Genomic DNA, 10,536 nt, shown 5'->3' with positions numbered 1-10,536 from the left:
AAATGCTGGACCCCCAGCTTTGGGCGTCCTCTTGGTGCTTGCACCAGATCACCCGCACACCCTCCCTGTATTGGGGAGTTGTTCACTTGACCTTGCTATGCCTGTCATGGGGTCGTCTGCCTTGAGGCAGGGGCCTGGTAGGAATTTTGTCCATTTGGCTGATTGGCTGGTGCCATTTGGTTTTTGCCTACTGCGTAGCAAATCGTCACAACTTGTAAGGTTGGCGGTTAGGCATTGGTTAAAATTGGTTGGTGGAGGGGTAAGTGCCTACCCCTCCAATGGTGGTGCGGAAAGGGAATTCCGTTAAAGGAATCCAGGGGCTTGCCATTCTTTCGTCCTTGTCCCTGGCATCGGACTTGGGCCGTGCAAGCCACCAGGAGCATGAGGGTGAGAAGTGAGGGACTGATGCCCAGCTTCATTTCTCCCCAAAATTGTTTCCCTGACTGGCTTCCGCTGGAATCCGGAAGTCAGTTTTGTCCCTGGGGCAAGGACAGATAGTCGGAACCAATGCCTAACCAACCACTCACTTGGGTGTATTTAAATAAAGTTGTGGCCAAAATCATGCCAAAAACCTAAACAAAAATTGATGTGTGATGTGTGAATTATTGGGAGGTGGCTTGGGGACCTCGACACGCAACAGCACAGGATCAATTTCAGATGCTTCTGGCTGGTAACACAGGCAAGGTGCTTGTGATGATGTGAATCACATAATAATAATAATAATAATAATAATAATAATAATAATAATAATAATAATAATTTATTATTTATACCCCACCCATCTGGCTGGGCCTCCCCAGCCACTCTGGGCGGCATACATGCTTCCTCTCCCTTCTTGGCTGGTTTAAGCTTGCCTGAAGGGGTATGTCCAGGGTGTGGCCAATGAGTCCTTGAAAGAAGGAACGATCCCTGCAGTCTTTAAAGTAGTGGTGATTTGACCACCCCTAAGAAGCCCACCAGGGACGCAGGTGGCGCTGTGGGTTAAAGCCTCAGCGCCTAGGGCTTGCCGATCGAAAGGTCGGCGGTTCGAATCCCTGCGGCGGGGTGCACTCCCGCTGCTCGGTCCCAGCGCCTGCCAACCTAGCAGTTCGAAAGCACATCCAGGTGCAAGTAGATAAATAGGGACCGCTTACCAGCGGGAAGGTAAACGGCGTTTCCGTGTGCGGCTCTGGCTCGCCAGAGCAGCGATGTCACGCTGGCCACGTGACCCGGAAGTGTCTCCGGACAGCGCTGGCCCCTGGCCTCTTAAGTGAGATAGGCGCACAACCCCAGAATCTGTCAAGACTGGCCCGTACGGGCAGGGGTACCTTTACCTTTACCTTTACCTTTAAGAAGCCCACCATGGATCCATCATTCTATGACAACTACAGCGGTTCCTTGGTTTTTTAACGTCTTGGAAGTTGAACATTTTTCAAACACTGAAAACCCAGAAGTACAGTGGTACCTCGGGTTACATACGTTTCAGGTTACATACGCTTCAGGTTACAGACTCCGCTAACCCAGAAATAGGGCTTCAGGTTTAGAACTTTGCTTCAGGATGAGAACAGAAATCGTGTGGTGGCAGCAGCAGGAGGCCCCATTAGCTAAAGTGGTGCTTCAGGTTAAGAACAGTTTCAGGTTACGTACGGGCCTCCGGAATGAATTAAGTACTTAACCCGAGGTACCACTGTAACTGCTTTGGTTTTCGAATGCTTTTCGGAGGTCGAACGGGCCACACGGCTTCCGTTTTGAGTTTTCCATAAGCAAATGCTTTCGGAAGTAAATGCATCGGTTTTCGGAAGTCTTCTAGAACAGATTACAGCTGTACCTTGGTTTCTGAACAGAATGTGTTCCAGAAGTCCGCTTGGCTTCCAAAACATTTGGAAACCAAGGCATGGCTTCCGACTGCGCAGGCGCACTGGAAACAATAGCGGAAGCTGCATCAGACGTCCGGCTTCCAAAAAATGTTCGAAAACCAGAACACTCACTTCTGGGTTTCAATCGGGAGCTGAAACGTATAAGGACCAAGATGTTCAACAACCAAGGTATGACTGTACGTTTGAAAACCGAGGTACCACTGTACTGCTTAGTTGCAATTACCTCTTCTCTGGGGGAAGGGGACTGGAAGAGTTATGCGGTGACAGTTCCAAGTGCTCTTGCATGAAACCAACTATTTTGGCCCATTCCAGTTGGGGATCAAACCTGTTTCTGGGCACCCTCTTCCATCAAGGAAAGAAAGTGTGTGGCCTTTGACCACAAACTGGCTCCATGAGAAAATAATATGGCACTTTGGCTTCTGGGCATTGGGGATTGCTGTGACAATAAGGGAAGCTAAACTCTTGCAGCATGCATGGTTTTATCCGCTTTGTATATAGCTTTCTTTTAGGTCCAAGTCCATTTGGGTAATGTTGATCTGGCTGATATAATGCTTCTATTGTCTCTTCTGAGGGGAGAGAAACTTTTTGCTGGTCACCAGGCAATGGCTTTTTCCATCTGCCTTGCCCAACCCCCTCCAGCCCTGGGAGCCTCTCCCAGACCATGACTTTGGGAACAGCAGAAGCAGCTGGGACTTTCAGGGATATATTTTTTAAAAAAATTATACGTTGTGCGTCCTTGTTTTTTAATTTGATCCTTTTACACCGTTTTGTATGTTTAGTGGTATTTTATGCATTGTGATTTGCTGTTTTTATTGATTATAGAGTGGTAATTCTTTATTGTAATATATAAGTGTAAACTTATATAAGTTTATGTGATATAAGTTTAGGGAAGCTTTTAATGTTTAATAGGTTACTGTATTTTAGTGTTTTGTTGGAAGCCGCCCAGAGTGGCTGGGGAAACCCAGCCAGATGGGCGGGGTATAAATAATAAATTATTATTATTATTATTATTATTATTATTATTATTATTATTATTAAAGTTGTTTATTTTAAAGTTATTGTGATCTTTTTATATTGGATCAGATTGTTACTATTAATGTTTGATATTTTATTATTATTCTTTTTACATGTATTGGAAGCCACCCAGAGTGGCTGGGGCAACCATATAGAAATTATTATTATTATTATTATTATTATTATTATTATTATTATTAAACTTTCCCATTTCATGTCCCATGGCCCTACAATTTTCCTGCTTGTCTTGACTTTCCTTTCCTGTAATGGTTCTAGGGGTTGCTCGTGCGTAAGTCGTCGCCACACCTGGCTGAGTCACCTGGGTGAACCCTTTCTGTCTGGACAGCCACCCATCCGTGGCTGTCTCAATCGATGGCAGAATCCGTCAGTGGGCGTTTCTTGATCTTCTTCCAGCAAAGAAGTTCTTTGACGCCAAGTCTCCGCCTACTCTCCCTGCGCAGAAGTCTTCTGCGCAGGGAGGGTGTGGGCAGCGGAGGACCCGTGCTCTCCCCGCTAGTCTCCGGCGAGGAGTCCTGGAGCCTCCTCACTGATTCCCCCATCTGCCCCCCTTCTCCACTGGTGCTACACTGATTTCCTTCCCCCACAGATGGGCTGCCTATCTCCCTCCTGGGACGCTCTCCGGCATCCCTCTGGAGCCCTCCCTCCTCCTCTGGCTCCGATGGGCAGTTCCCTGACATTTCCCAAGGTCATAATTTTCAGGAGAAACTATCACTTTGCAGACAGGAAAACTGAGGCTGACTGATTGACGGTAGCTTGCTTAATGAGGCACACTCACGATTTGAACCTCATGTCTTCCAAAAGAATGTCTACAGAAATATATCAACCTTTATGACTGAGACAGCCAACATGCAGCCAGCAGGCTAGAAGTGGCTTACACCAGATTTCCCATCATCCTTCATTTTTTTCTTGCACCAGACACTTCTGGGATCTCATTTCACGTCTGGAGAGCACTTCTCGTGAAGCTGAGCCATAACCAGTGAGAACACTGTGTGCTTACATGGCTACTTAACTTTCCAAAGAGAGGCCTCTGTGATAATCATAAAAGTGTTATATGACACCCACCAGGACTAACTTTTTAAAACGATTTTATTTATAAGCACAAACAAACAAACAAACAAACAAACAGCACACTGTAAGCCAGCATTTACTGGAACAGTACAGATAACTGCAATTTTCGATGTGCACCAGGACTAATTTTTCTCCCACAAACAGCTGATTAACCCATTTGCAGAGGGCCTTCTCCCAAGACCCAAACAGCTCAGTCCCTCGCCACAATGCACAAAGTACCTAGTCTTGCTAGAAATGAACGCAGAGCCATTCAAAAGAGGTTTAGGTTTACAAAGAAAAAGAAGAAGTCTGACTTTTGGGGCTTTCGCTGTTTAGAATTAACAGACAAACCATAGTGACACTATTCAAACAATCAGCAAGTTTGCAAATAGTTTTATAAAATAAATTGTTGTTGTTTAGTCGTTTAGTCGTGTCCAACTCTTCGTGACCCCATGGACCAGAGCACTCCAGGCACTCCTGTCTTCCACTGGCTCCCGCAGTTTGGTCAGACCCAGATTTGGATCCTGGCAGGTATAGATAAAGGGGCTTGAACCCTTTGCCCTCCCCCCCTTCCCACAGCAGTCGATCTGGACTATTTACTTAAAAAAACCCACCAAAAAACCCTGTCCTCATGTATGAAGTCACATCTAGATAGCTCAGAGGTGGGGAACCTGAGGCTCTCCACATGGTGATGAAGTCCAGCTCCCATCGGCCCCAAAGATTATGGGAGTTGCAGTCCAACAGTCCCTGAAAGACCAGTTTCCCCACTCCTGTGTTAGCTGTAAGTTTGCACCATTATTGTGTTCAGTTTATATTTGAGGTGGGTAGGTAGTAGTAGTGCTAGTAGTAGTAGTAGTAGTAGTAGTAATAATAATAATAATAATAATAATAATAATAATAATAATAAATTATTTATACACCGCCCACCTGGTTGAGTTTCCCCAGCCACTCTGGGCGGCTTTAAACATAATATTAAAATACAATAGTCTATTAAACATTAAAAGCTTCCCTAAACAGGGCTGCCTTCAGATGTCTTCTAAAAGTCTGATAGCTGTTGTTCTTTTTGACATCTGGTGGGAGGGTGTTCCACAGGGCGGGTGCCACCACCGAGAAGGCCCTCTGCCTGGTTCCCTGTAACCTCACTTCTCGCAGAGAGGGAACCGCCAGAAGGCCCTCAGCACTGGACCTCAGTGTCTGGGCAGAGCGATGCGGGTGGAGACGCTCCTTCAGATATACTGGACCGAGGCCATTTAGGGCTTTAAACGTCAGCACCAACACTTTGAATTGTGCTCGGAAACGTACTGGGAGCCAGTGTAGGTCTTTCAAGACCGGTGTTATGTGGTCTCAGCAGCCGCTGCCAGTCACCAGTCTAGCTGCCGCATTCTGGATTAGTTGTAGTTTCCGGGTCACCTTCAAAGGTAGCCCCACATAAAGCGCATTGCAGTAGTCCAAGCGGGAGATAACTCTTCTTGAACTATCTTCTTGAACTATGTTGCTCTGCACTCCCAGCCTTTGGAAGTGGATGAATATGAATGCATGAACTCTGTTTAGCTCCACAGAGGTGGACTTTAAAAAATCACAGTGAGCTCAGATGTGCATATGCACTATTCAAGTCCGTGGTGTTTTTATTTCTGTATCCACATGCCAGATGCTGCCTTGAAGTGGTCCTTTGCAGGATGACACCACTTCTGCTGAACATAATGCAAAGCTGCAGGGAAGCTGTTGTCTTAATACAGGCGTAAGCATTGTTTTGCACAAAGGTAATTCTATGCAGAGGGGTGCAGATGCGTCTCGTGAAAATTCCAGGTTAAATTGCCATTATAATATTTCAAGAAGTCTCCCAAATTGTGTTGCTGCCTCGAGAGCCTCTCTAGCCTGCAGTTTTAATTAAATGTACATTCATCGACACATCAAGAAGCTGGGTGGAGAACAATGGTCATGATTTCGTAGCCAGAGGTTTCACAAAGCCCTTTGAAAACTGGCATTTTGCTTGGTAACATTCAAAAAGATTTTTTTAAAAAATATCAAATCAAAGGAGGCTATTGAGTGTTGAGTCCTGTCCCTGCTCCCTGCTCCCTGCTCTTACCACATCTGGGCAAGAGGCTATAGAAAGGGAAATAGTGAAGAGCTCTGTTTTCATTACATAACAATCAGACAAAGCCGGATAGGCTTAATTAAACTTCCATATTTATAGAATCATAGAGTTGGAAGAGACCACAAGGGCCATCGAGTCCAACACCCAAGAAGAAGGCTACCTGATTTCCATATGCTGGAGATAAGCGATGAGAGATGACTATCTCCACTTTGCTCTGCTTGTTGGGCCTGCTGAAGGAAAGAGAGTGTTTATCTAGATATGAACCAGCATAGGCAGTTCTTTAAAAGTTCTGTGCTAGTTCTGGTTTCCCTAGCCACTCTGGGCGGCTTCCAACAAAATATTAAAATACAATGGTCTTTTCAACATTAAAAGCTTCCCTAAACAGGGCTGCCTTCAGATAAATGTAAGGTAGTTGTTTATCTCTTTGAGATCTGATGGGAGGGCGTTCCACAGGGAAGGTGCCACCACTGAGAAGGCCCTCTGCCTGGTTCCCTGTAACTTGGCTTCTTGCAATGAGGGAACTGCCAGAAAGCCCTCAGCGCTGGACCTCAGTGTCTGGGCAGAACGATGGGGGTGGAGACGCTCCTTCAGGTATACTGGACCGAGGCTGTTTAGGGGTTTAAAGGTCATCACCAACACTTTGAATTGTGCTCGGAAACGTACTGGGAGCCAGTGTAGATCTTTCAAGACTGGTGTTATGTGGTCTCGGCGGCTGCTCCCAGTCACCAGTCTAGCTGCCGCATTCTGGATTAGTTGTAGTTTCCGGGTCACCTTCAAAGGTAGCCCCACATAGAGCGCATAAATCCTGGATGCAATCTAGGAGCAACAAGGACCTTATAGTCTGCTCCTCTATGTGCCATCTTGAGGCACATTGAGGTCCACTGATGAGAAACATCTTGTGGTTCCTCACGTCTCTGAGGTTTGGTCAGCCTTTATGAGTATTACAAGGAGGAGTAGCAGTGACATTTAAGGACCAGGCCTTTAGTGTTGCAGGCCCTGCCCTGTGACACATCCACATGAACCAAAGGGGAAGGAAAATTAATAAAGCCTGCTGGTCCCACCCCCATCTTCTGTGTATTAAGTCTAATATAGAATCACAGGACTGTAGTGTTGAAAGGGACGCAAACAATGCAGGAATTGTTTGTGTGCATTCTTTTTTGCTCAACAGACCCTTCTTCTGGAGCAACCACACTCACACAAAAAGGGAGGTTTGTTGAAGGAGCATATTACAACATAAATGTTCTATTATTGAAGGACATGCTTAAATGTTACATTGCAAATGGGCCCCTCAGAATGTCTAGCCTGGGCAGATAGAGATAAAGAACAAGGATTTATTGTCACACCAGGATGAGGGAGGTTGCAGGAAGGAGGGAGAGAAGACCAAGACCTTATATGGTGATATAGGAACTTATTATAAGTTTCGATTTCCCAGAAATCAGGTGACTTACAAGAAATCAGGTGACTTGCAAGAGATCAGGTGGTATTCTATTTTGCAAATCTATATAAAGTGGCGCACCCTGACTACTGTGTAAAGGTTGCGTACTGATCGCCCTGTGCCTTTGTTCTGCATATGCACTTCAAATAAAAATCCTGTTAATAACCTGCAAGAGCGTTTTGCCGCTTTGTGTGAATCTGTGCTTCAGGGACCCAAATAGCAGATATGTGTGGTCCTTCATTTTGGGGGCTCGGTCCGGGATAATAATGAGCACTAGAATTCGCACAAAGGCAGGTCTGCTCTTCCCTGTCCGGTCTTAGGAGTGTGGGGGACCCTCCCCTGCCTTCAAAGCTCGCACCAGCCATTTTTGGCTGAAGAAGTGGGGGGGGGGGTGTTCTGCCCAGTCTACCGGGCTGTGGAGAGCAGCAAACCAGGAGAAGGCGGCTGGGGAGAAACGAGACGACCGTAGGACGGTGAGTGACAGATGGGTCCCTAGGGATGGGGCTAGAGGGATCTGATCAAGCCCTCTGAGGATTGGTTTAGTATGGGCGCTAAGAGTGTAAGAGGCCTCCCCTACTCGCGGGGAAACCCGGTTTCGGGGATCCGGAACGACGTGGGGTGAGTGGCGCAGTGCTTCGAATTGACTGCTTCTTTCATGGAGTGAAGCCGCATAGCTGTTGTCGGAGAGCGCTGACTTTTTCCTGTGGACAATTTGATCTTAAAACAACTACCCGTGAGTAGAACGGAAAATTGGATTTTTAAACGTCTTAATTTGGCATCGAAATGGGGAGGTTTAAAACAGGAAGTCCGCCTTCCCCTTTTGTAAATAGACTGAAGCAAAGAGGCTGCAAGCTAAAGTCTTGGAAAGTCTTCCGCAAGGGATTAAACTTCCATCGATTTAAACTATTAAACCCCCCTTGGAAGCAGGAGAAGAGGGGGGAAATTTTGGATTGCGCAAGCCTGCAGGAGAGAGTGATGAAAATTAAATCACCACTGCTCTGAACCTGGAAAGGGTCTGCCAGTAAGATTGACGTTTTGAAGTTCATTGGCTGTGAATAGAACGTATCTTGACAGTTAGCTAAATAAGAGAAATATATTGTTTCCATTGTCCTCTTGAAGGAGGGAGAGAAGACCAAGATCTTATATGGTGATATAGGAACTTATTATAAGTTTCGATTTCCCAGAAATCAGGTGACTTACAAGAAATCTGGTGACTTGCCCTGCCAGACTTGAAGCTTTACTATGAATCAGCCGCCTTTTGCTGGCTGAGAGAATGGCTGCTTCTTGAAAACACGGACATTTTGGACTTAGAAGGTTTCAATAATGTATTCGGGTGGCATGCATATATGTGGTACGATAAGGTTTAAGCACATAAAGCGTTTAAAAACCATATTGTCAGGAAAGCACTGTTTAATGTTTCGATAAGATATAAGGATTTGCTTGAAAATAAAACTCCAAGGTGGTTATCACCAATGGAAGCTAAGGCTCTGAAAAAACCCAATATGGAGGCAAATTGGCCGAAATATTGGGAAATTTTGGAGCAAGAAGGAAATAGATTAAAACTGCAGAGTTTTGACAAACTAAAAAATAAAGTACGAGATTGGCTTCATTATTATCAAATAAGGGAGGCTTATAATTTGGATAAGAAAATTGGCTTTCAGGTAGAAAAATCAAAATTGGAAACAGAATTGTTAGATCCTAAAACTAAGAATTTGTCAAGAATGTATAACTTGCTGTTGAAATGGAATACACAGGATGAAATGGTTAAATCTGTCATGATTAAATGGGCACAAGATGTTGGACATAATATTATGATGGCTGACTGGGAAAAGTTATGGACTACAGGTATGAAGTTTACGGCATGTAATGCCTTAAGAGAGAATATAATGAAAATGATTTACAGGTGGTACTTGGCACCAGTCAAGCTTGCAAAAATTTATCATTTGCCCGATAATAAATGTTGGAAATGTAAAGAGATTGAAGGTACATTCTTTCACCTTTGGTGGACATGCCCAAAGATAAAGAGCTTTTGGGAGATGATCTATAATGAAATGAAAAAGATATTTAAATAAACCTTCCAGAAGAAACCAGAGGCCTTTCTCTTGGGCATGGTCAGCCACTTGGTGCGAAAGGACGATAGAACTTTTTTTATGTACGCTACAACAGCAGCAAGAATACTCATCGCAAAGTATTGGAAAACACAAGATCTACCCACTCGGGAAGAATGGCAGATGAAGGTGATGGACTATATGGAATTGGCTGAGATGACTGGCAGAATCCGAGACCAAGGAGAAGAGTCGGTGGAAGATGAGTGGAAGAAATTTAAAGTTTATCTTCAGAAATATTGCAAAATTAAGGAATGTTAGAAAGATGTTGGGAAAAAAAATTATGTGGTTTTAGCAGAAAAGATATAAAGGATTAAGTAAAAATGAATCGGTGAAAGAGAGAATGTAAAATTATAGTATATTAAGATAAACTATTAGGATAAAAACAAAGTTGGAAGGATTTGCTGGAATATCTAATTGAATTAGAATACAAAAATGGGAGGCGTGAGGAGGTAAAGGAAATAAGTGAATGTAAGTAAGTGATTTAAAGGTTTTTGTTTTTTATTTCTTTTTTCTTTTTTCTGTTTTTTGATGATGTTTTTCTATATGTATGGTTAATTGTTATGTATATGTATATATATATATATATATATTTCTCTTTTTTTGCTTTTTCCTATTTTTTTTCTGTAACCTTTAAAATCTTAATAAAAATTTATATTAAAAAAAAGAAGAAATCAGGTGACTTGCAAGAGATCAGGTGGTATTCTATTTTGCAAATCTGTATAAAGGGGCGCACCCTGACTACTGTGTACAGGCCCTGTGCCTTTGTTCTGCATATGCACTTCAAATAAAAATCCTGTTAATAACCTGCAAGAGCGTTTTGCCGCTTTGTGTGAATCTGTGCTTCAGGGACCCAAATAGCAGATATGTGTGGTCCTTCATTGTGATAAGTACAGGCCAAATGAGATGTGTTGTGAGATTGCATGAATGATATTAGTGTGCTCAGTGTCGGATTTACGTATA

The 10,536-nt window shown here is 44.0% G+C and overlaps 1 long non-coding RNA gene across 1 annotated transcript in view; it reads right to left on the bottom strand.

Moving 5' to 3' along the window:
• Nucleotides 1–10,536, bottom strand: part of LOC307199701 — a 401,509-nt gene that overhangs the window by 198,992 nt on the left and 191,981 nt on the right. The window lies entirely within an intron of this gene.

The sequence above is a fragment of the Podarcis cretensis genome (genome assembly GCF_951804945.1).
Source record: "Podarcis cretensis genome assembly, chromosome: 12".
Classification (NCBI taxonomy): domain Eukaryota; kingdom Metazoa; phylum Chordata; class Lepidosauria; order Squamata; family Lacertidae; genus Podarcis; species Podarcis cretensis.
Note: the sequence above shows the minus strand (reverse complement) of the source record. Positions and strands in the feature narration are given on the sequence as shown.